The following is a 26121-nucleotide window of genomic DNA, read 5'->3' as shown; positions in this document are numbered from 1 at the left end:
TCAGATGTGGCTCCTTCTATTACAGCACTCTGCTGCAGACATTATTCGGCACTGTATAGAAATATAAATTATGCTTATAGAGCTGTACGGCTTGTAGAATAATTCAAACATTTACAGAATGTATTTATTTTTTTGCCTGTGTCTTGGTTAAATATATAATAATCCTGCACTTGTGGCAACTTATGGTATAGAAATCTATTCTGTTTTCAATTGTCTTAAGCCATTGTTTTTAACCATAGTAAAGTAAAATATAGAAGCAGAGGGTCTCCTCAGGGCTCACACAAATGTTTTTCTAAAGGTGTCTGTGGACACACAATACATGACATGTGGCTGTTCGATGTTGAGAATTCAGTCATTGTGTTTTTCTCTTTTTTTTTTTTTGTAAATCAGTAGTTATGGGAAGTATCATTCAGCTGCAGTTATAGTTAGACTGAAACGTCTAAATTACAATGAAAGTAGCGGTAGATTAGACAACCAGAGCTTTTGAGAGGAAAAAAAGACCCGTTGAGGTTTATACACCATTATTTGTTTCAAGTGTAGCTTCCCAGAATTACATATCTCTACCTGATGTTTTTTTCTGCTGAAAACAGCATTAGCTCTTAAAATTTCAAGCTGTGGAAAACAACCTGTTTAATATCCTGAATCTGCTTGATTACACACATTTTATTTCAAGTTATCGAATCACTATTTTTCAGAGTGTGCTAATACATAGACTGGTGTGACATATATAGACGAGATAGCTAAATATCCTGGAGTAGCATAAAGCATGTATCAGTAGTCACGAGGTTTCAAAGGGAATGTGAACATGGAGATGAATGAAAACAATGGACAGACATCGATAAGTAAGAAGAAACTACTAGTATCCTCTGCATTTCCAGAACCAGAACCAAACATGGAGAAGAAGCATTCAGCTTCTGTGCACCACAAATCTGGATCAAACTTCCAGAAAATTGTAAAACAGTCGAAACACTGAGTTCCTTTAAATCTAAACACTCGCCTGTTTGCTAACCAAGATTTCGATGTGCAATGACTGCATTTGGAAAAATATCATGTTTCAATTGTTGATATTTGTGTTTTTATGATGTAAAGCACTTTGAACATCCTTGTTCCTGAAATGTGCTATACATATACAATTTAGTTGCTTGATAATATTCATAGAGCAAAAAGAAATTTGTGTAATATCTATTTTGATTATTGGAAATGCATTCTTCGTTTTACTGCAAAAGGAATCTGATTCACCTGAAGTTTCCATCCTGTGTTTCTTTTGGGCCCATAAACGTAGATTATCTGGCCTCAGCGACTCGTCTCGTCTTTTATTGTTGCTGTGCAGTTGTGTATTTAGCCAGCAGGGATCGATGGCTCATGTCCTAATGGTCTTCAGCATCAATAGATATCAGAATTAACCCTTTAAGCTCCTTCACTTGTGCTAGGTCTTTGTAAAAAGAAAAGCAAAATTCTAACACTGAGCAATGCATGCGGCTCGAAGGGGTGGAAGCACAGTGACCTGGAAATAATTTCTAACTAGTTGCCTGAGCTTTATGGGAAGCTGTGGAAGAGCTGTCACCTATCTCCATCAGTGATTGGTTGAGAGGTAAGGTACATCCTGGACAGGGTCAAAGTCCAACATATGACACGTGTTTATACTTACAGGCTATTCATAAAAATGACTCGATTACATTACACTTCTTAAAAACATTGTTTTTCTGAAATCCTGCATTGGAAATGTAAAGTCTGCTTTATCTGTCTGTGGTTTGACAGTTGTGCAGTTGTTGGAAAAGAAATGCGCCTCTGGCTATTAGCTTGAAGAAAACACCAGGACACACACCTAGAAATTATCAAGGGATAGAAAACTGGTACGGTAATTGGAAAAGGGACACTGGGACACAAGTCCATTTTAGTTTGTAAATTTTCACATTTTCTCACCACAAAATAGAGCAGGCAGGAACATACTATGTGATGTTGAGGGTCATCTATTAAAAGAAGAGTCAAACAAACACATGATGAGCACAGCGTGTCTGTTTTACGCAAAGGAGATGTGTGTTTTTCCAGTATTTTTGTATGTGTGCTGTGTTTTCGTTTTATTTTTCTGCTATAGCAATGGCAGGCCTTTCACCCTTTGAACATAGTGTGAATTACAGCTGGTCTCAGCTGAATAGAGGAAGGATATTATTTATTTATTTGCTAGTTTATTTTTGTCCTCATTTTGGTACCCAGGAATGATTATAACAGTTTCAGCAAACAAATATATATATATATTTTCCAATCAGTAGTAAAAGCAGGTTTCTGTCATAGGTAATATAACAAATGATAATGTTTATTACATGATTGTCATCTAAGTAAACTTGCCTTAGAAAAAGAAACACTCTTTTTTATAGTTGTGGTACAGTAGTTATGAAAAAAGACCTACACTATTTAAATTCTAGGGTTTTAGATTACCTCATATTAAAAAGTACAGCAGTAAGCATTTTTTACAGGGTTTGAAAGTATATAATTTTTATCCTTTACAGTGAGGGCTGGCTGCTGGATCTAACAACTGTATAAAAGAAAAATAACTCAGATTTAAATTGTGTTTTTTCTTTTCATTTTGGGCAAACCCTGTATCATTTACCTTTACACATTTCTACTTTTACACTAAGCAGCTGTTTACATTGTTATTATTCTTAATACCAAACCATGTGTTTGTTGTTCTAGGATTTTGAGCACAGATGTTGCTCAGTATATGAAACAATGATGAGCTACTGAGATAATCAAGGCTAATCAAAACAGTTTTCTGGTTCTTTCGGATCTGTTCTTGTCTCTTCAAAAATAAAGAAAGTCTTCACTTGTTTAATCACTCATCTTGTTGGTGTCTTTCTGATAGGGATTTTTTGGTATTATCATTTTGTTGTTACTTTAGTTCATATTCAGTCTAATGTTAGTCAGTTTAAAGTGTTCTCTTCTTTAAACTGTATGTGTGAACTGACCTGGAGGTCACAGCTGCCTGTTATCTTCATGTGAAACGGTTTGACCGAGATTTGAAACGGGCCGGGCTCAGATCGTAGGCCAGATGTTAAATTGTTTTACGACCTTTGCTGTGTTTGGGTACGATGTTTTACGACCTCTGCTGTTTCCTCTGCTGTTTATCTTGCCTTTCCTCCCTCTTTGAAGTTTGATAATAAAAGACAAGCTCTACCCAAAGATCTTCAGAACGCTCTGTGAACGGCTCGGAGGAGCAGTTGACAGAGTTTTTCTCCTTCTGCAGAAGTTTGGCTAAAAACTCATATACGTTGTCTGTGGTTCTCTTTTTCCATGTAGGTTTCAGAAAATACCTAACACTTTCTTATCCTGAAAATGGAAGTTCATTGTCATTTTTTCCTAAACTTTTGTTTTATTTCCGGTACACTTGCATATTTTCTTTTTAAATTGTTGATAATATTTAGTCTGTCATATGCATTGCTTCTCATTTAGAGAACGTTTTGTTTTCGTACCTTGTTCCCATGCTGACACAGAGTCTGGAGAATCATACTTATCAAACTGAGAAACCTGTGTGCTCAAATCAAACAGGAAGCAGGATAACACACATTGTAGCAACATTTCACCATCATTCTCATTATATTCTTCCTCTATTGACCTCATGACCTCAGTGGTCACCCAGTAATATGGATCATTAAAATGCAAATATTTCTCTTAAAATGCATATATACATATATATATATATACATTGTACACACATACGTGTTGCTGGAACAGGCACCGGCACCTACAAACCCACACCTTAAACAGAAAGCCTTCTGGGGGTCCGTTTCTTTCATCTATGTCATTCCTGTCACCACCCACTGATCCAAGGGATAAAACCTTGTGTCACACTCCTCCAGAGCCACTGAGACATTCCTCACCAGCAGAAAGCAGTGATGTAGGACAGAGCTTTTCCCCTTTTAAGATGGTATCAGCCTTGGTGTTCCTCAAGGGGAGCAAAAAAAAGAAAAACATCCTCTTTGGTTGAAAAACTGAGACAAGGAGAGAGGAGTCCCACATCAAGACTGAACACCTCAAAACACACACACACACATTGGATATGTATTTTTTCTTCTTTTTTTAAAGTCATGTTGTTGTAAAGTAAAACTCACAGAAACAACATTACAGATTATTCAAAATAAATCTGCTAATAGTTTAATAAATCTGCCAAAGTAACTGATACAAGTGTGCTAATTTGGGTTTTCAATTGCCACTAATTGAGACATCGTGAACAAGAGCGTTTCAAAAGAAGAGTGCCTCTAGCTTTAATGAAGAGTGGCGCAATGATCTGCTTTAAAACACATTTCTGTATTATGTAATGCTTTTTATTTCTGCTTACACATAAAAAAAATAAAAATCTGGTACATCTAAGACTGCCTGACATTTTTCTGAGACATTTACTTGACAAAAGTTTTTGTATGTCATAGATGTAAGAAACAATACTCCATTAATATTAGGCAATCCGGAGGGATGAGTAATGTCTTCACATCACGGCTGATATTTTCAAGTCTCCGATGTAAATGTCAAGCACAGTTATTATGTGGTTGTCATGCCATCTTTCTCTATCTGTTGGATAGAGCTGCACTTACAAGGTCCTGTGTTGTGGTAGAATAAGCAGAGCCCTTCTGCAATTTTGCATCAGACTTCAAGGCTAATATCTTGCTCTGCATGTTTTTTAACCTTAAGCCTTATGTATTCTATATTACTTCAGTACTGCTCATACTTTAAATTTCATTGAAATAATCTTCCTAAATATTTTCTAAAGTAAACTCAAATAATTTATATTTTGAAAATGAGGATTAAATTAAACAACAATTTTGTTGTCTTTTCTCAATGCTTTGCAGAGTTTTGTTTAAAGAATTCCCTCTTCTGTGCAGCAAACAGGCTGACAACATGCAGTATTTTGCTTTTGTATTACCTAATGCATACAGAGGTTTTATCACAGTACTCTGGTTCCCTTCTATTCAGATGTAACAGCATGCACCATCGTACTATTGTGCATATATCTAGTGTTGCAAAGGTGTTTTAGACGATGGAGTTTCAAATAAATAGCATTCTATCATTGCCTTATTGTGTGTTTGACATTACTTCCTATTCTGCCACAAACCATTTTCAAATAATGAAAAGTGTTGTGGTATTACAGCACCAAATCTCTGAGACACTAGACACAATGCACATACTCTACACTGTATTCTACTCAAATGACTTGATAGGAACAATAGCTAATTTTATCCAACACAATGCAAACATTTTCTCTGCGCTGATAAAAATAAACACATCTAAGGGAACTAATCTGAACCACAAAACTTTTGTTCACTTGCAGACTGCAGTGATGCGATTCTACGACGGATTACATTTGAATCAAGCAACATAGAATAGTTACTAAAAAAAAACACTTTGCTCTGATTTCTGTTCAGTTTTACCTTAAGGCTGACATTAACATTTTCTCCTGGTTTCTGCAAACCACTGCACGGAGCAGACGTGGAGCTTTGCAAAGTTAATATAAACATGCAATGACTCTGTAACAACTATGACAAATAGAACATTCCGACCCGCCCTCTGCATCAACTGAGGATAAAAAAAAATAAAAAATACATTTTCCAAGTATGTGTATAGCTTTGCTGAGCAACAGTTGATGTACATCTTGATTTGTATAGAACTGCAAGGCCGTTCTGAGTCTGTGACCAAAGAAATTATTTAAAATGATACAGTGCAGCTTTCCCCCGGGAGACAAACCGCCTCTGTTTTTTCCTCCTCTGATGTTTTCCATTTCCTGCTGTTCTGTTCACAGTTATTGATCTTGTTAATATTTGTTCCCACCCTCTCACTTTAGGCTGAAATTGTTTCTCTTGCTGGACAGAAGACATGTGTCCCTGACAATAGGCCACCACAGCTTATAGGGATTATAGTTATTAGCTTACAGTCATTGTGTAATTTACTGTACACTTCACAGGCATACCAAAATCCCTAAAGTTTTGACTCAAAATAAATGGGTCTCAAACAGTCATAATATTCTAACCAGTGATGTTAACAATTATTTTTATTTTGTGACATCATGTGCAGAACATCTATATTTGTGCATTCATGTGGCTGCAACGGGGAAATGTGCCAGCCACCAAGTTAGATTTTTCTGCATTCACATTAGAAATAAGAAATAACTTATTTTACACAGCAAACAGACAAAACCCAAGAGTGTAAAAAAAAAAAGTCCCTAAAGTCCTAATTAGCAGTGGCCTACCATGATACCCAGTGCGTCTGCTCTTTATCTCAGAGAAAACGCTGAGGTTATTGAAAGATAATGAAAAAGCGTCCACCAAGGTATTATCTCTGTGACCTTTTGTGGACACTGTATCCTGCTTCTTAATGCATTATGGCCAATTAAACAGCTCTATGCTTTTTCTTTGTTCCACACATCTCTATTATGGATGGTGCATTTAATTGAACTAAATTTGATTTTAGTGTATAGAAGGCATTATGATTATATTACCTTTTGATTTGTTTTAATTATTTGAATTGTTAAAAATAAAATTTGGAAAAAATAGTTCATCATTACCACTGACTGGAATATTATTTTGTCTTCTAAAGACAGTTTTCAATGTTCTTGCTTTGGGATTTTTTAAACTTTTTTTTTTTTTTTTTTTTTTTTTTTGGAAAGTTAAGACATCTATCCCCAAGTATTTATTTATTTATTTTTTTCATCATTTCTACCTATGACATTTTTTTTTATTGTTGTTATTCTTCAAATGAACCAACCAGAATGTAAATCTGACAATTGCTTCTTACAGCTGGAAAAAAAACAATTGAGAACAAATTGAACTGTAATCTCATGACTGAGAAGCATTAAACAGGTAGAAAATGGGTTTCAGACCAAGTCCCATTCATCAATCCCTGTTTAAGTGGAAGCAGTAAATTTAACTTCTGGTTCTTTTTATGCTCTAAATAATACCTCCTACTTCCCAGCACACGCACATCTCTGTGATTTATTGCGTAGGTCTAAATCACACAGCAGCCTAAGATTACAGGCCCCAGTTTAGTCATTTACCTTCAGGTTTTAGGGCATGTATGGGGGGTTAGGACAAAGTTTTACTCAAAAGTGGCTGAGGGTTTGATTGAATGAATCACATACCAGTGAGTCACACGTAAATATGCGGTTTTAAGAAATGTTTGACCAAATAAAACAATTGTTGCTCACCTGGTATGACATTAAACTAAAATTTAATTTACATTCACAGTGCAGCTCTGACACACTTAATTTAAAACAAGTCTGCTACTGTTTGCTTCGATCACTTCACCAAGAATGTCAGGTCCTCCTGGACAATTCTCCATTTCATTTTCATCTCCTTATGGGAGTGCATAAATACTCCTGTTATTCTAATCTTCGAGCTGTGTGCCACCGTTTGATTGGCTGACGGCTGATGACTCATTTCAACAGGCTGGTGTGGGGCTGGCAAGAAGAGGGATGGGTAGGCGGTTGTGAAAAGGGGGAGCAGAAGGTGGGAGTGAAGCTCCCCCCACTCACACCCCCCACATACGCCTGCATGAGCACTGGTGCGCAGTGTTGTTGATGGAGCACGCTGTTTCTCGCATCACTATACACAGCACAAATACCTGCAACTTAATATATAAAACCACTTCTAAAATCCCCCCCGATCCCAAATACTTCATTTCCTTAGCCATACTTGGGGAGAGATACTGCCTACAGGAGAGGGAGGAAGAGAGTCTGATCAGAGAATCTGCAGCCCCCCAACCTTTCCTCCTTTCCTTCCTTCACTTTGCTGCTGCTCCACAGTCTGTGTGAAAGGCGAAGGGAGGGAGAGGCAGCGGAGGAAGAGCTGCTGTTTGTCTCTGAGGCGCGGAGGGAAGAGGAGTGAACTGCGAGGTGCAGAGCAGAAACCAGTCAGTCTTCTGGTCCATGCCGGTGTGACCAACTCAGCATAGTCTCTGCGCACTTCTGCCACTGTCTGAGCAGTCTCTCTCTCTCTCACACACACACACACACTCTCACACACCTCCAGGAGTCTGACATCAGCATCACAAGCAGGTAAGTCGGGATGAAATCAGGTTTAAACAATGAGCTGCTTAAGGCGACGATTCATTATTATTGTTTATATATTTTCTGATGATTTTAACTGTTTGCAACCAATTGCACGATTGACTGCTGACACTTGCTATGAGATGAGGTGTATCTACCTTTGTTGTGCGCGTTGATGTGACAGGTGTGGTTGTTTCTTTCTTTCTTTCTTTCTTTCTTTTTTTTTACACATGTGCATGACTGCTCAGACTTGGAGGGAAGTGTTGCACCTTCCTGAGTTGAATTTATCATATTTCATCCTTATTTTTTACCATGTGTGAATCCATGTGTGTGACTAGGTTTACAGGGAACATGTTCTGGCTCCCACACTGATCTCTCACCGCTTCTCAGAAGCAGACAAACACGAGAAAACACAATGTAAACAGTGGCGTCTCAGCTGCCGTGCTTAAGGCAGACTATAGTATCTGCTGGAATGCAGATTGAGCAGCCCGCAGTGGGTCTGCGTGGAGTTTAGCGACAACTGTCAGGAGGAGCCACAGGCTTTTGTGTTTTTCACTGTTTTTCCTGAGCTTAGTGGAAGCTTTTGGTACAAACTGCGCAAGAGATCTTCTGCAGTCATTCTTAACTGCTGTGGCTTTGACAGTCAGAAGACAAGGTGGTACAAGACTAAAATCATTGCTGAGGCTATTATGTAACAACTATTAAATAACTAATTTAAACAAAAGGTTGTTTTTTTGAACGTATGTCAAAAACTAACACTTTCTATGCGTCATAGCACTCGTTTGCGCGCATGATAAAAACCTGTGCTCTGATTTAGCACCTTTTCCTCCATGTTGTTTGCTGCGTAATCTCAGTGGGTTTAATGGCAGCTCTGTGTTTACTTCAGATTCCTGTGACATACCACTTGTTGAGTCCACTTTTGTTTGAAATCTGAAAGTAAGTCCCATGCTGCCATTATTTATAGCACTTAGTAATTTCTTCAAAGTGAAGATTTTCAAAATAAGCAAATTGCTGTTTGAGATTATACAGAAAGACATTTAACCCCCCTGAGCCATGGCCATGGCCTGAGCCGCCTTTGACAGGAAAAAAATAAATAAATCCCCGAGGTGTTTGTGTCTTTCACTGAATGCTGCTGTTGTTTGCCTTTGACTGTCAATCTGTCACAGATTGTGATGCTGAGGACTCGACCCTAGCTCCCCGCTGGTCCCCCACGCTTCAATTTAACACCCCACCACCTCCACGACATCAGTCCATCCACTCCTCCATGTTTCTCCCACCAGGTTTTCAAATGTTTGTCTCCTCGATCTCGCCGCGCGCCTCCCTCCACCCCTCTCCGCTCCGCTCCGGTCGCCACAGAAACGGCTGATTCAGGAAGGGTGGGCGGGTGTCTCTGAGCTCTTGCTGCTTGCTCTGCCCCATGCGGTGCTTTCACAGTACATTTTTGCTCCTGAGCTGCTTTTATGGTCCTGATATGCTGACAGTTCAGGTGGCTCAGTCAGATGTTACACAACTCCCATCAACAACACAAAACCCGCTTGTTCAGTTACCTCAGAGTACTATTAAAATGAAATACTGTATTTCATTCAAATGAAATAATAAATGTAAAATATTCTTATTTTACACTTACGGAAACTGTCCTCCAACAATTTCTGAAAAGTTTGGTAGGTTTTAATGATTCTGACTAATTTGGAGTACTCATACATACTGTGCTGTGAAAAGTATTTGCTTCCTTTTGCTTTTGTCACTCTCAGATATTTCAGATCATTAAAGGTAACATGGGGTAAATACAAAACACATTATTCAAATTATGATTTCATTTTTTAAAAAGCTGTCAAAAGCAACCTTTATATATGCGAAAAAGTAACTTAACATAATAACTGGTTGTACCTGTATTGGCAGTAACAAATACCATCTGTGATAATAAAAGACAATGAAGCTTTTAGATTCATGAGGAGGAATCCACTAATGGGAAGTTTCAAGTATTAGCAGTATCTTTATTGGCTGTAACTTGAAACTTTAACTAGACCACTCCAAAACATCAATTTGGTTTTGTTAGAGCCTTTCACAGGCGCACTTGCTTGTGTACTTTGAATCATTGAATCATGATGAAGGCGCTATTGAATTTATGGTCAAAAACCTAGGGTCTGATATTCCCTTTATGGATTTTTTTATGAGATATCAGAATGGCTTAATCAATTATGAGTTGTTCATGTCATCATCAGGCCATCACATCACTACCACTGTGTTTTACTGTGACCTGCGTAAGTTTTACTGGATTCACACCCTCTAAAAAGTTCCACTTTTCTTTTCTTGGTCAACAAAATTATTTTCCTAAAAACAAGACATTGAGATCTTTTTTTTTTAGGAAATGTTAGAGAGCCTGTTATGTTGTTTATAGACAGCAGGGATTTTGGTCTCAACTTCTCCTATTGCGAAGATTTTCTTTTTGTTGAAACATGAACACCTTAACTAAGGCAAGTGTTGTTCTGGGTTCTTTTGTGATAAGTCACTAATGTTCTCTTGGATGCTGGTAGACTTATAAAGGTCCATTACTGCACACTAGCTGTATTTCCATTACAAATGTGCACAAAATGTCAATATTCCACTGTTGAAAAAAATTTATTTTGCAATTGCGGTATTCCCCACCAGCAACCCTCCAGACCCCACTAAGGGACAAGGGTGTAAAGAAAATGGATGGATGGATGGATGGATGGATGGATGGATGGATGGATGGATGGATGGATGGATGGATGGATGGATGGATGGATGGATGGATGGATGGATGGATGGATGGATGGATGGATGGATGGATGGATGGATGGATGGATGGATGGATGGATGGTATTCCCCATTAAATAAGAAATTACATCACACATGAATTAGTTTGTTCACGTGATAAGTCATTAAAACATGCCAGTCCATGATCGTGTTATTTTGTTCTTTGTGGTTTGTGCCACTGGCATCATCTGGTTGCTGATCATGTGACTTGTGTAATGCAAAAAAAGTGCTTGCATTGCACTTTTGTGAGATAAACTGATTTTGGTACGGCCACATAAAACGTCTTATTGATAGATGTCAAAGGGAGTTTATCAATAAAGGGTTTTTTTCATAGTTGTTGAGTTTCCATTAAGCAAATTTATTTTCAAAATGTCAAATTGCACAATTATATGGTCAATAGAAACACAACTAGTGTGATTCGTTGAAGTGCAAAAGCCTCATCAATTACTTTTTATCTCTCTCCAGTCAAGATAAACATTATTACTTTGTATCTGATCTGTTGTTGAATTTCTTTTGATTGTGGCCAGATGAGTTGCTTTTAGGAATCTTTTGGCCAACTTCTTGTAGTCAGACAGGTTTTGTTTCAGTGATTTCTTAATTTCACAGGAATCTGGCATGTATGAGAAAAGTGAGGTTGAAGTAATCTGTCCATAAAAACTGCTAATGACAAGTAATTCAAGATTTAACACATGGTGAATTACCTTTCACATAAAGCCTAGTTGGTTTGGATGACTTATTTTGTCTAAATCAAAGTATCTTTCGAAAACTGCGTGTTGTATTTACTTACATTGTTTTTGTCAAACGTTTACCATTTGTTTTACAATTGAAAACATGCAAATATGGTAACAAAAGCAAAATTAAATGAAAAAATCGAAATTTTGGGTGGGGGTTCTACAATACTGCACATGACAGCTGGGTCAGTGACACAGAGGGTGTTTTCAGAAGTAGTTCTGAACTGATCAATAATGCAATATACCCAGCCAAGTCATTTAATAATAGATATGCTGTGACCTTTCTTGTGGATGAGGTTGATAAAACAGAGTAAATGTGACAGAGTGCCGTATTGCAGTAAAAAAGATGGAAACTTTGTTTTGTTCAGAAAAAACCCATTTGCCTTTGTGATCACATCTGAATTGATCAGAAGTGGCCTTCTTGTTTTGTGTCGTATTGTTGGTTTTGTGATATTTTTATGAAGCGCTCCGGTTGCCTTGGTGATAGTTTGTACAGTAGCTTCAAGCGCTGCCTTTTAGAGACGTTGGTGAGTGGGAAAATGAAACCTGTGTGGCGCTGCAGTCAATTCCAAACAGGACGCCGAGAATTTGTCCTGCTGTGCCTTTTTAAAATTAAAATGGGAGACTTGTGCTCAGGGGAGATAATAACAAGGACCGCCTTCGTTTACTCAGTCGTGCTACATGGAAATTGAGCTTTTGATGTTTATATCTTCAGTTTACAAGCAGTTTGTCGATCACGCAGTCACAGTCTTTCCAGTTCATTTCTATTACAGGATTACTTAACACAAACACTTCCTTCAGATATTACACTCACAATGTTACGTTAAAGCCGTCACAAGTAGAGTAGAATAACCATTGTAAATCTGTACATCTTAAAGTATTTCATTCAGTCTTCCATCTGTGTAAGAATGTTCTTTCTAATTTTTGAGAACGAAAGGTACAAGTCGAATGCTGTAGTTTTTTCCTCCCTGCAGTGTTCTGCCATTACAGTCAGCGGTGACGCAGCTCCAGACTCATCCAGCACACTGCAGACCCGTCACAAGACACAGCTAGAACAAAGAGCACACACTGTCATCTAAGAGAAGAACTCAACTCACAGGCCGCCTTCACACAACACATCAGATAGATAGAAAGGCTGACATCAAGTGTGATGCTGTACCTGGTTTGCTCATAAGTAAAGGAAGATCCTCTGAACATCACTGATGGAAGATGTTCTAGTTACTTCTGGTTATCCAAATAAAATGTATAGAAATACTGCAACTGTAGATTCGAAACCCGTGTCTGATTACAAACTAGTCGTCCAGCTAAATGTTATACAGAGGAAGAGGAGATATCTACTTTGGACAAAGTGGCTTCTTCTGGGGGTATTCTCAGTTTTTGGTTTAGTTCTGTATGTTTTCTGATGACATACAAAGATTTTACTTTTAAAATCTTTTAAAATTAGATTTTAAAAGTAAAATCAGATTTTCTGTAAGTAAGGCCATTGGGAGCCTCTTTTGATTATTACAACGTGCCTTAGGTTAGCAACATTTAATCTGGTGTCCCTAAATAAAATCCAAGTTGCCTTCATATGTTACATATGAAGTTATATAACTCAAAGCTGTATTATGTCTTCCTTTAAAAAAAAACATTTGTACTGTGAGTATTAGTAAATTCAAAACACAAAATAGAAGTATTATTCTATATATCATTAACTTTTAAGAAGATTAGCAAGTTGGAATCTTGTTTAAAGTATCCCAGTTGGTAGTAGATGGGTAATAATGGTATTATAAAACTTCAGAAACTTATGCGGGTGACCTATTTGTTAACCTTGGCAAATAAAAACGAGCCACATAACTTGTAGAAGTAAAGGAAATTAGTTGAATTGTGTTCTGTTAAATGTCAGAGGTTCAGACAACCTGATTTGATTTCCATGTGAAGTGAAAGGTGAAATATATTTATCCTGCAACCACTTGTTACCACAATCAAGCTCCCTTTGAAGTGGATGTAGGATTGCTCCCCATGGCTCTTTCCTGTCTGATGACTAATGTCCTCCCAAGTGCTAAACTAAAGTCCCCAAACTGGTAAGAATAAACCAATCATTAGCTTGCTCATTACCGCTTATTGTAGTGCTGAGATTTCAGCACTGTGATTTGATCTTACCAAACTCCTGTAATTGTCCCCAAAGCTACTCCTTGGCCTTGTTTGTGACATTATTCAGGACTTATTGACATCAACATCCTGACTTACTTTGGTTCTTTAAAGATTGATTTACTTTAAATATCCCACAGTTATTGTCATATAAATTTACTTCAGTCATCTGAAGGCAGTTTTACTTTGATTTACTTTTCAGCTCTGTTATTGCAGGTATAAGTAACCTCACTGATTGATGATGTTTCTACTTATTAGACAATTTATAATTTGAGACAAGAATAATTTGAGTAGATGCAAGAGTATTTTTCAGCCCTTTTGGAAAAGTAGCATTGTATTTTCATGACAAATCATGAATTATGATTTCCCCCAAATTTGGCTTGGTTTAATAAGTGTCATAAGACCCTGATTACCCCCAGATTAGAAGAATGAAGAAACTAGAATATGTTAGCCCATCTAACATTTTCTAAAAAATACTTGATAATCTCAAAGAGCTTTGGAAAAATATTTTATGGACTGACAAGACAAAATCAGAGCTCTCTGGAAGATGAGCTCTGATTGTTGTAAAAGTTGTAAAAACTTATTTTACAACATATATAATTTGAGGGGGGAAAAAACATCATACAGTTTAACATGGTAGTGGTAGTGTAATGTTAGGAGCTACTATGCTAATAAGGAGACTGTCAAGCTAAAGTGGCCTTATGCAGATAATGCTGCAGAATAATTATCCAAAGTCTTGTCAAAGTCTTATCTAAACCAACCGAAATGCATGACCTTTAACAGGCCATTCATACTTAAAGGGATATTCTGCTGTTGCTGAATTGAAAATAATTCTGCAAAATATATTGAGCCAATTTCCTTCACAGCGTGGTAAAAGACTCCTTGCCAGTTGTCAAAAATGCTGGATGGCAGAGGCTGCCTGCAAAGGGTTTCACAACCATTTATTAGGATTAGGGGGGCAATTACTTTATAACAAAGGGCTGCTTTGAACAACCTTTTTTTTTCTCCTATAAAATGAAATCATAATTTAAAAAATTTATTTTTCTCCTTAACCAGGTTATTGTCTTATTTTGAAATTTGTTTGATTTTCTGACCACAAAAAAACTGAAACAGAAGAAATCTGTTAGAGTCAAATGCTTATTCGCAGCACTGTACATACGTTGCCGAAAGAAAAATAAGAAAGCGCGATTAAATCACGAGGACACAGGAATACTGATTTGTTCAGACCGGGGTTTAAACTTGATTTACAGCAGCACGTCCCTTCAGTGCCATGGCAGCAGTTTCTAGCCAATCTTTCTGTCTCCCACAAAGTGCTGACTAGCTTACAACAGGGATCAGTGAGGGAAAATATCCTCAATTTACGCTTAGTCAGAGAAAGATTGTTTCCCTGAAATTACAGGCCTCAGAGAGATCCAGGTACAAATGGAGGCTGCCGTCGTTTTGCAGGTGTATGGATTACTGCCGGGGGAACAGAGACAGCATGATGTAAATGCCGTGCTGCTTCTGCCGGTGGCGCTGTTGGTGTTGGCTTGTGGTGTTGGGTTGGCCTCACTGGGTGATGGATATGAGGAAAGTGAACTCAAGGGGAATCATCTGCCGTGCGCCCGAGCCCCGAGGTTCAACACTCACTCCATCTTCACTCTAATGGCATCATTACGGGAGCCTCTGAGTAAAGGATTTTCATACTCTCGAATGCTTGCAAAAGGCGGCACGCTTTACATTTAAAAACTCCAAGATGGACGTGAACATATTAGATCAGTCATGCATGAATGCATTTTTTTATTATAAGAGCCTGGAGGAACTGAAAGTAGAAAAAAATGTTTTACTCCATTAGCGTAACAATAGCTATTACAAATTAATATGGTAACCCTGTAATCTGTAAGAAATATGATCTCTGTTGTCCAGTAAGAGGGAAAATGTCAAAGAATAGAAATCATTGATGATATTTTATTTAGATTTCTCAGTTTTATTCTTAAAGTGATGATTGAATTCCCCCCCCCCCCACCCCACCCCCCCATTTTCTTAATTGCTATTGCAGATATAGACCTCAAAAAACATTTATTTTGCATGTGAAACATTCATGAGATAACTCAGATTGGCAGTTTATTTTTTATTTTTTGCTGTTCTTCCTTAGAAGCAAAACTAATTTGATATGTTTATGATGCTGCACTTTATACCTGGATACTTTATGATGCTGCACTTTATACCTGATATGAATGCAAAGTCAAATTCCTGAAGAATGGCTTAAGGCAAAAAAAATTAACTATTTTTTTGTAACATTATGTGCTGGAGAAGACCTCCCAAAAGTATAAATACAATGGAACATTTTACATTTTGTCATGTTAAAACCACACATTTTCTTGTATTATACACTCAAATTCATGTTGAGAAAATATTATAAAGGTTTGGCCTGGGTTTAGTGGACTCATTTTCATGGCATATTAACTTGCGGCCAGAACTTAATTAGCTTATGCTTTATCATGTGGTCACAAACCAGCAATAAGAGTGTGGTTCTATACCACAGAGATCATCAAAAGCGCAATAAAAATACAATGTTTCTCATCCATTGTATTACCCACTCTATTACCCATTAGATTAAAAAGGTATGAGACGGTTTTACAGTCATTGAGATTTCACCTACAATTTCTGATTATTTATTTTTTTAAAGATTTTTCCATGCGCTCCATGGAAGCAGTGTGTTTGCCATCAAAAGTGCCACTTGACAACAACATCCAGTGATTCTTGAGAATAGGGGCAAAACAGGTCCTATGGATAAAGCACAAAATTTGAATAAAATATACACAAAATATATTTTTTTCAAATATCTGACTAAACTAACCTGGGTCATGTGAGCACAACAATGTATATTTTCCAGGTATTTGCTGAATATTTTTTATTTTAAACATTGTAGTCAGTGGATGATGCCTGTAAAAGCCCTTGTCCAGGAGCAGAACTCAATACATTATATAGTTTAAAATAATTAAAGAAATACTAAAATTATATATTATGACAATTAAGTATAAGTAGTCATATAAGTAATTATAAAAGTATCAATAAATTGAATCAAAAATCATTTTTATATATTTTCCAACTCCATTGAAATTTGTCCCTAGTTTTTGTCAACACCGTTAGACATGAAAAGAATGTAAAAAAATCAGGCATTATTGGGGGACCCCATGATCTCTTCCTTTCTCTTCCTTTGCTAAGAGGGCTAGCTAGCTCTGGTTAGCATATGTTATTCTTTAGTTTTTTCTTCTGTTTTATTCTTAAGTTTTTTGTCACAACCATGATGTGTCAACACCATAACTGACAATTTACAAAACTGTAATTTTGTGAAATAAAAGCTTAATTTTGGTATATTGTAAAGATTTCATGGACCTGATGAGCTACAACATGGCCTCCTTCAGAATAACAGAATAACATCATATACAACTAATTGAGGTAGTTTGGCATTTTGTCAACTCTGTCAGAGCTTTTCTGACTTTCAGTGAAATTGTTGTCAAATCTCACTTAAATGTGCAATTAATTCATTTTAATGTATTTTACATAAATTGCATTACTTCACATGTATCAAGTTTTTCATTTTACTCACTAGTTTGTCACCACCTTCAGTTCTGTGTCAACTCCGTCATGCACTGTCAACTCCATCAGATGGACTTTTTCTTGTTTTTTGTTTTAAATAATATTTATTTTGTTTCTTGAGAAGCATTTGTCTGTAAAATGAGTAAAAATATCACTAATAGGGTCATTAAAATTATTTTATATTTATTTTTGTCAGATGGTGATGACAAAGTTCATTTTTTAAAATGTATTTTAAAAAAAATAAAAATGTTGCAACTGGGTGCCTGCACCTTAGCATTTATACATTTCCAAAACATTATTTGTCATATTTGCATACATAAGGTTGAGAAATAACAAAAAAAGGGAAAATTAAAACCCATTTTGTCCCTATTCTCAAGAATCAAATTTTAATTTAAAAAAGTGAACCAAAAAAAATTATATTATTATTTAGCTGATTTAAATAATTTTAAGTCATTCAAAATTAGTGTCACCATGTATGTTTATCTGTCTGGATCAGCTCTGTGTATCTGAGATTAGTGATCTGAATATATTCAGGGTACAAAACAGATAACCTGGACATATAAGTGTGATCATCAGAGGTTTGGATGCATGTAGTTTGTGAATTTTAGCCTTGATTGGGTTGGTCGAACAATGTTTTTGTTAGGAAAACAGTAAAAGCCTCTTTAAAATTTGATATATTTGTCTCACTGCACGCCATACAAGCTAGCTTCCTGCTGCAGGCCTCAGGGCTCCCTGGAAGCAAAGAGTATAGAGAGGTACACACAGCCTACACACTGACTTTATTCACCTTTTTCTCGCTCTCAAAATTCCTGCTTTGCTTATTGTTTCTACCCAGCCTGTGCATATTTGCTCTCCATTTGCACACTATTCAATATTTTTGCCAAAAAACAGTCATTGGACAACTATTCAAATTAAACTAATTGGTTTTTACACATGAATTTAAATCTAAAACTAGAAAACTATTTCTACCATGTTCTGTTTTACTCTAAAACATCTAATTTAATCTCGTTTTTCTGCCTTAAACTGCATGGCATAGGGACACTAACTTGCGGTTTAAAGAGGAAACCTTTCAACACAGCATCTCTGGTCTGATTGAACGTTGACAGGAACAGGTTTCAGTTTCCTGCTGGTCACTCCGGTGACAAAATAAAACATAACCCCTTTGTTTTGATCTGTGATTGTTTAGTTTGACTCTCTGCCTTCCAGGTTCCTGAATGCTTTTCTGAGTATTTGTTGTTTTGTTGCTGGCACCTTCGGTTTCTGTCACATTTTGGTCATAAAAGCGCCGGAGAATGAGGAGTTAGGCTGGTCATCAGTTTGGGAATCAGGGGAGAGCTAAGAAAGTAATTGAATTTAAGTTTAAAGATAATGGTTTTATAACATATAAGTCTCTCCCATGCTAAGAATGTCCAGAGTCTCGCATGGCCTCAGGAGCGTGTTGCTCACACAAGATCTGTCATCCACTAATAGCTATAGAGACTCTACAGTAAGTACTTCCTACACTTTAACAGGCTGGATTTAATAGCACTTATTAATGCCACAGCATATACAGAGCTTGCCATTTTATGTTGAATTACAGGCTTCGCTGAACAGATGTTAGACTAGATTTACTGCCTCTGGACAAGAACAACATGGTTAAAAAGCAATTAGGAGCTGCAGTGTGTCAGGTAAGGACTCTTAACACATTGTTAGATGAGTCAATTGGTAAAATTTGGTTTAAGAAAATGCATAGATAAAAAACTAATAAGTCAGGTATATGCGCTGCAGTAGAAATGGATTTTTAAGCGTCAAAACAGTTGAGTTAAACGGATGCACAGCTGTGAATATATTCTAAGACAACACCAGACTCAAACACATCACTTCCTTTTGTGACATCATGCAAAACACAAAAACAAAAAATTCAGGCAAGATGTATGGAAGAGGACTGTGGATGTTCACAACTCTGGTTTTATGAAGGCACCACATTAATTTGTACAAACAATTATACATTAACTGAAACAACATAGGAATGTTCATCCATCAAAGGGTTTAGGAAGGAGACAGTTTCTGTATCCCAGTGAGAACTTTTGTTTTGGTCTGACGTTTTGACTCAACCCTAGAACAAAAGCAAAACACCTTGTAAGGTTGAAGCTGTAACAATGTGGGCTGAAAGGCCACTCAGAGAAGTAGAAGCCATAACACCAAAAGCTTTGCTTTGATGACACTAAAATTGGAAAAATTGGTCATAATTGCATTTTGAGGAAAATATGGAAGGTGGGGAAGTAGAATGTTGTGTTGGAGCGGTACACTTCACAAAATAAATCACACCATAGAGAAAGAATGCTCCAAACTCAGTTCTGCTGAAATTTTGTGAGCGCAGCTTAAAATGGGCCTGACTAAAAGACACCAGTTCTGTCAGGAAGAATGGGCCAAAATTCCTGCAAGTAAAAAGCCCAAAACATTTCAACAAGTCTTATGCAATTCTACCAAATACTGAGGAAATGTGTGTAAACATTTGACAGAATGAAAAATAATAGAAACAAAATCAATCTCTTATTGATTACTGCGCCAAACATAAATACATTTGGTGAAGATAATTCGTCTAAAACAGGAAAAGTGCATGATGTTCAACATTAGTATTTATTCTTTTGTGTAAATATCTGGTTTCATTATTTTGTTTCATTACACACATAGCTATGTGAAGATTTAAGCCTGTTTTATCTCTGGTAGATCTTTTATCCTAGACAGACTGACAGTCGAGGAGCTGCTCTTACATTTCAGACCTTTGAAAATGAAGGCTGATTAATGTTGACTTGTAGTATAGAGAGGAACTGGGACATCTTTCCTTAGACCCTTTCTCTCGTCAACTTTTTTTTTATCCTTTTATCTTTTGAATGATATTTTCCTATAATCTCTTTCTTTATATCTTGTCTTTTACTAAGTCCTTCTCTGTTATCTACCGTCTATTAAGCTGCCTGATGACTCCATTTTTCCTTCAAGCATGGAAGCGGACTGTATAGCAAAATAACTGGGTTTCATCGTTTTCTTTCCCTGATATTCAGCTGTGTCTCAGACCACCACTCCAACACACACACACGCATGCATACACACCCCCCCACACACACACACACACACACACACACACGCATGCACAGGCACACACACACACACACACACAGGCACACACACTCAGCCCTGCTGTTCTGTAACCCATTTAGGTGCGACATCTTGTCGTTGCCCTTCAGCTGCAGAAGCTCAGCTCTAATGGCCTCCAAGTTTTTCTCATTAACTAATTATGTTTTGCAATAATGTCTACAGCTCGAGCTATTCACTATATTAGCTTTTAGGCTCAAAGAAGCTAATATATTCTCTTTGCAACCCGAAAAGGGCATTTTTTTCATGTTTTTGCACCTTTTATTGGGATTATTGTGGTCTTGTACTGAGTTTATTATAGCGCTCAGTCTTTTGGAAAAGCCAGTGTTTGTCTTGATGGACCCCAGTGAACTTTTCTTACATCACACTGCAGTTTTACTAAAGTCACAGAAGAATTTAAAAGATATAAATGTACTCGAAGTTGCATCATCTGTACAGCAGAGTTCATGAAGAAGTCTAACTTCTCACGAAAAAGTATATGAAAATTGCCATGCATGCAATGGCCAACAATCTGACATCCTTACTCATAAATTAACTGCTACAGTGACAGTTATATGAACACCTTTGCCTTGGACAAGGACTTTTAAACCACACATTTTTAACGGGGAAATAACTTGGGAAAAACAAGAAAGTACAACAAGCTGATATTAGCTCAATAGCTAAGTGTTTGATTAGCTAGCCTGCAGTCGGCTACTGAACAAACAAGTCACATTTAGCTTCTCTTCCAATACCCAACCACATAGAAACACTTATAAAATTAGCATTTTCAACCAGTTGTGTTATGCAAGGTTTGCATTGTAGTATTATCTTTGGAGAGATCCAAGTTTCATTTCCTTTAGAAAAAACTTCTTAGTAGAATAAAAATAAATCTACCAGAAATATGAATATTTTTGGGCCTACCATTATATTTAAGTATTTTAATAGAGGACTCAATATGTTTATTTATGATAAAGATTTGTTGTTGTTTTTTTTATCTGTGGAATATTCAGATGCTTGAAATGTATCATAAAAGTTCAGTTTACCAGTTGTAGAGATGCACAGTTAACCTTCCGCAGCCTTGTACTAAAAGTGATTTGTTCCTTTTCAGAATCTTTAGCTTCGACTTGTCTAAAGAGATCTGATCGATACGTCCAATCTCATTGTCTGCTCACTTTGTACTGTCACTGTCAGTTGCTATGCCTTTGTTTGCTTCTGAAACAACTCTGTCATGAGTCATTACAGGTCTATTGTTGATTCTTGTCGCCTGCCTTCACAAAAGGACTGGTTTTTGATGACAGAGGGTGTCAAATGAATCATGCCTTCAGTGGCGACTCTCTTCACTTTTTTTGAACGTGGGTTGTTCTATAAACCCCAGAGTTCAGTGCCAGACACAGAGCTTATCCAGTTCACACAAAAACGCACATTCCTCCTAGTTTTCTTGTTTTAATCTCAGCGCATGTACAGAATATGAGGAACCGGCATTTCAAGCATCGCAAGTTTCTTCATAAGCCCCTCTTGTCCAATTCATCCCAGGCACACACATAATCTTTTTTGCTCACATCAGTGGGCAAAGTTTAAAAGTTTAGAGGCTATTCTGTTGGCAGTAAGGAAAGATTATAAAAAGAAAATATTGTGAGATATTGAGATTTCTGTATAAGGGACTGGATCTGTGAAATTCACACTGTGCTGCCAAGTTATCAGCAGTCAAATACGTCAGAGCACAAAAATCCTCTCTAACTTGCCACAGGAATAAATGACCTATTTTTATTTATTTTTTTATTTCATCACATTAGCAGTGAATGGACACTGCTGTTTGTATGTGAGCTTTTGTCAGAGCTTGAAGAAACTTACAGACCTCACAGGAACTGAAAGCAATACACACAATGCCACTAATGAAAAAGATATGGAAAGGTCCAAAGGCTTTTCTGTACCACTTTAAACAGACTGATATAGAAGTACTTTTTTCATATTATCTGATACATATTTTCAGAATGCCATATTATTATCCCAAATTTATACCAGTTGTTACAATGTCTAAATAATTAAAGCATAAAAATAGTGATCCAAGAAGGGAGACAAACTTAAGTTTGACTTAAGTCATGATTTTTCTTGCATAGAAGCTCTTTTGAGGTTGCTTAAGTACATATTAACAAATTAACAGAGCAAATATTTTTCTTTGAACTGTTTTTTAGTGAAGGTTCTCAGTTTCTAAAAGAATGAAACCTTTGAAAGTGACTACTTTACAGTTTTAAATTTGAATATTTTCTTTCACTTTTGCTTCCTTGCAACAATAGTAAAACTATGTTTAGGTGTGGATAGCTTTAAATGAAATTCTTTTTGCAACATTAGAGAACACAGACGAAGAAAAAAAGAAAATGAATGTGGCTACAACACGTTTGCAAATGCAACATCACCCAATTAATTTTCACGGCACCAATTTTATTTCTATATTTAAAAATAAAATTGATGATGATGTGAATCCATCTGAACTTTCTCAGGCTTTCATCTGGTTGTTCATTTTAAATTTGAGTTAGAATCATCTCCAAAGCTGAGAAAAAGAAACTTAACTGTGCCTTGTCCTGAGACGCTCTCTGTACAGGTGAAGGGAGACAGAAGAGCTTTCATCAGTCCTGCTCCGTGTCTCCCACACCCCAGTCCATGACACAGTAATGGAAAAGGAGTCTCTGCAAACTGAGCAGTCTGGTCCTTGCCCTCTGCCGGTGTTAGACTTGTAACCAGAGCCGCTCTTGTAACATAAACGATTTCAATTTTCATTATTACACCTGTTTTCTATCCTCAATCATGATTAGATTCACAAGGGGAATTGCTGAGTGGTGGGTCACGTCAGAGGGCCAATGCAGGGACACACAGGGCTATTTACAATTGATTATTATCCATATATTCATGTTTTTTAACTGAATACCACAGCCGCCCAGTAAAAACCATTGATTTTAAATAAAAACACAGCCATCCCTTGTATACGGCCTCTATCAATGTAACATTTTTTTTAGTCACTTCATTTAAAATAGTATTTTCTACTCAATTTTCTTAACATAAATACTATACAAGAAATATAGTGCTAACATATACTTTTTCTGCATGCGTCGTTTTGACGCCCTGAGGTAAATAGTACCAATTTGGATTCCTAACCTACGTCGATTCAGGGTTAGAGGTTCACTATGTGTCACAGATTTGATGAGAAAATGTTTATTTCAGTCATTAAAGAAGACTTGAGACTTGGAAAAAAATGGCTTGTGGAGATCCCTGATATTTCTACATGAATACTGATATTGATTAAAAAAAATCAATAAGTCCTTTTATATGTTATCAAATGACTATAAACCTTTACATTGAGTTTTTTTGTAAAATTAATGTCTAAAAGAGGAGGAGTTGTAACAAAGAGCTCTGTCCAAAAAAATAAAAAGATTCAGTTGTTTAACTTGACTTTTGAAATTGCATACACATATCGGATTCAGCCACAAACAACATCACAATTGTTAGTTTATGATTAATGTAAGCCTTATAGAAAGGAGCTATGTGACTTATTAGATCTCCACTGTGGGAAGGATAGAAACTATATAAAAAGATTATTTTTAATGAATTTGAAATAATGATAAATACTTTTATGATCCTGGTTGATCGTGTTTGGCAATAGATGTAGTCCAGCCTGGAATGTTTGTCAGGTATGTACATTCATGTATATACCTTACAGGTGATTTATTGCTAGCATATCACCAATTAACCTAACATTCATATTTTTGAAGTGAATGGGGAAGCTAAATTGTTATCCCATGCAAATTAAAGCAGCAAAGATCTAGCTCTGAGGCAAAAGTGCTAATCAGTGCACCAACTTTGAGGTAGAGGAGGGTAGGAATAAAATTTGGCACTACTTTAGAGCTATTTCAGTAAGACAGCCTTTTACTTGCTTGTTTTAAAAAGTACAATCAGAATTAACTGAGAAGTTTGTTGAAATGGAGGAGCAGAAAAACAATTTTGCTTCCCCACATTTAAAATGGAGGAGCAGGTGTTCGGTTTGCTACATTGGTCAAGCACCTGTGGGTAGGAATATGTGACTGTGTGTGTTGCACAGAAACCTACAGAGAAAGCTGTCTTCAAGAAATTGCTACAATAATGACACATTTCTGAAAGAAGATTTCTACAAAATATAGGAAATAAAACAGTGGATTTTTGGTCAAGAGGACATTTCAGACCAGCTTCAGGAGGGTTGTTATTTTCCTAAATAATGACTTCAAGAAAATCAAAAGGATTATTAAAACTTAGACTACTCTAGACAGAAGTATGATGTCACTGTGAGGGAATGTTTTTATTCGTCTTCTTGCTTTCTCCTAATTCAATAAGACTTTGGGCAGGGTTTTTCATTGAAGTATGTTGTCATGGAAACTCAAGATGCCAACATCTTGACCCTGTGTGGGTGCCCTTTTATGTCTGAGCAACAATAAAGTGCCCGGAAGACAATAAGGAACCCATTCAGAGTAAGGTTCCATACAGGGCAATGGTGACAATGCAGTCTATGCACCAAATTACCTTTCATTTATTTCTATGGCAGGCACTAATTAAATTAAATCCAACCAAGTCATAAAAGCACTCCCACAAACTTATAATGGATGCAAAGTGCCTGGACATGGACAAATTATGTATTCAGTCACTCTATTTCAAAAGCCTTCCTAAAAATTGCTTGAACGGCAAAACATAAATTACATATTTATAAAAACTCATACATCATTTTCACATAGTAAAAAGAAAAAAATAAAGGTTAAATACATTTCAGTCAAATCATTGCATAATTCACAAGTTACATAATAATCCACATAACCTGACTCTTCAGCATAGGTAAAATTGGAAGACAACATGCGGCTCAGTAAGCCACACTGATGTCTTTCCGCACCCCCGTCTAGCCCCGCAATCCATCAAAGTAATTGAGCCGTACACCAAAATAAGAAGCAATAAAGGGGTTCAAGCCCCCTTTTTTTTTCTCACTGAATCAAGGCAGCTCTGAAATGTGCCCGACCTCTTAATGTTCTACCAAAGCTTTCAGGACATCAAAAATAAAAAAATAAAAAAAAAAAAAAAGAAATGTATGTGTTCAGCTCCTCTCTGCCACGATGTTTCATGTGAAGAGACCAGTGGGAGGACGTCTAAAAATGCATAGCAACAGTCTCTTTCTCTCCTGCTCCCTCTCTACCGCTCACATTCTCACACATGCACATTACCACAAACACACGTCTTCAGAAACAAATAAATACGCACAGAAATAGCACACATGTACCCCGCTCGCCAGCAGCCGTGCAAGGCTCTCCGGAATAATAAGAGTCCCGGTAGTGAAGAGTAAACTACCGGGCAAGTGATATAAATGGCCTCGTGCAACAGGAATTAGCCTGAGTTTGTGGTTCAGGATAAGTAGAGGGAGAATGTGGAGTCCAGTTGGAAGGCACTGGCCCAGTCTGGGGACTTTCTCCTCCGTGTTAGCCTCTAGATGCTCGTGTTGCATTACCGGATCTTGCACCAAGCAGAGGATTAGGTAAAATAACTGTTCTTACAAAACCAACCATCCATTTCCTTCCTCGAGCTTGCAGGATGGTGCCTGCATGTGCAGCAGAGTGGAGTGCGCTTTGCTTGTTGAAACCCTGCAATTCTATTTCAGGCCATCCCACACACAGTGGGAGAGGAGCAGAAATGTGTCACCCTTTAATTGTAGCTTTTCAGGTCCTTGTGAAAATTTGTGCATCTGTAGGTAAGAGAGTC

At 37.0% G+C, this 26121-nt stretch overlaps 1 protein-coding gene across 1 annotated transcript in view; it reads left to right on the top strand.

Moving 5' to 3' along the window:
• Positions 1 to 7490: 7490 nt before the first annotated feature.
• Positions 7491 to 26121, top strand: part of LOC103467536 (prickle-like protein 2) — a 52387-nt gene continuing 33756 nt past the window's right edge. The window contains exon 1 of the mRNA XM_008413991.3: positions 7491 to 8035. The gene's annotated coding sequence lies outside the window, so the exon portion shown is untranslated. The remainder of the gene's footprint in view (positions 8036 to 26121) is intronic.

This window comes from Poecilia reticulata, chromosome 7 (genome assembly GCF_904066995.2).
Source record: "Poecilia reticulata chromosome 7, P_reticulata-male-v2, whole genome shotgun sequence".
Lineage (NCBI taxonomy): Eukaryota > Metazoa > Chordata > Actinopteri > Cyprinodontiformes > Poeciliidae > Poecilia > Poecilia reticulata.
Note: the sequence above shows the minus strand (reverse complement) of the source record. Positions and strands in the feature narration are given on the sequence as shown.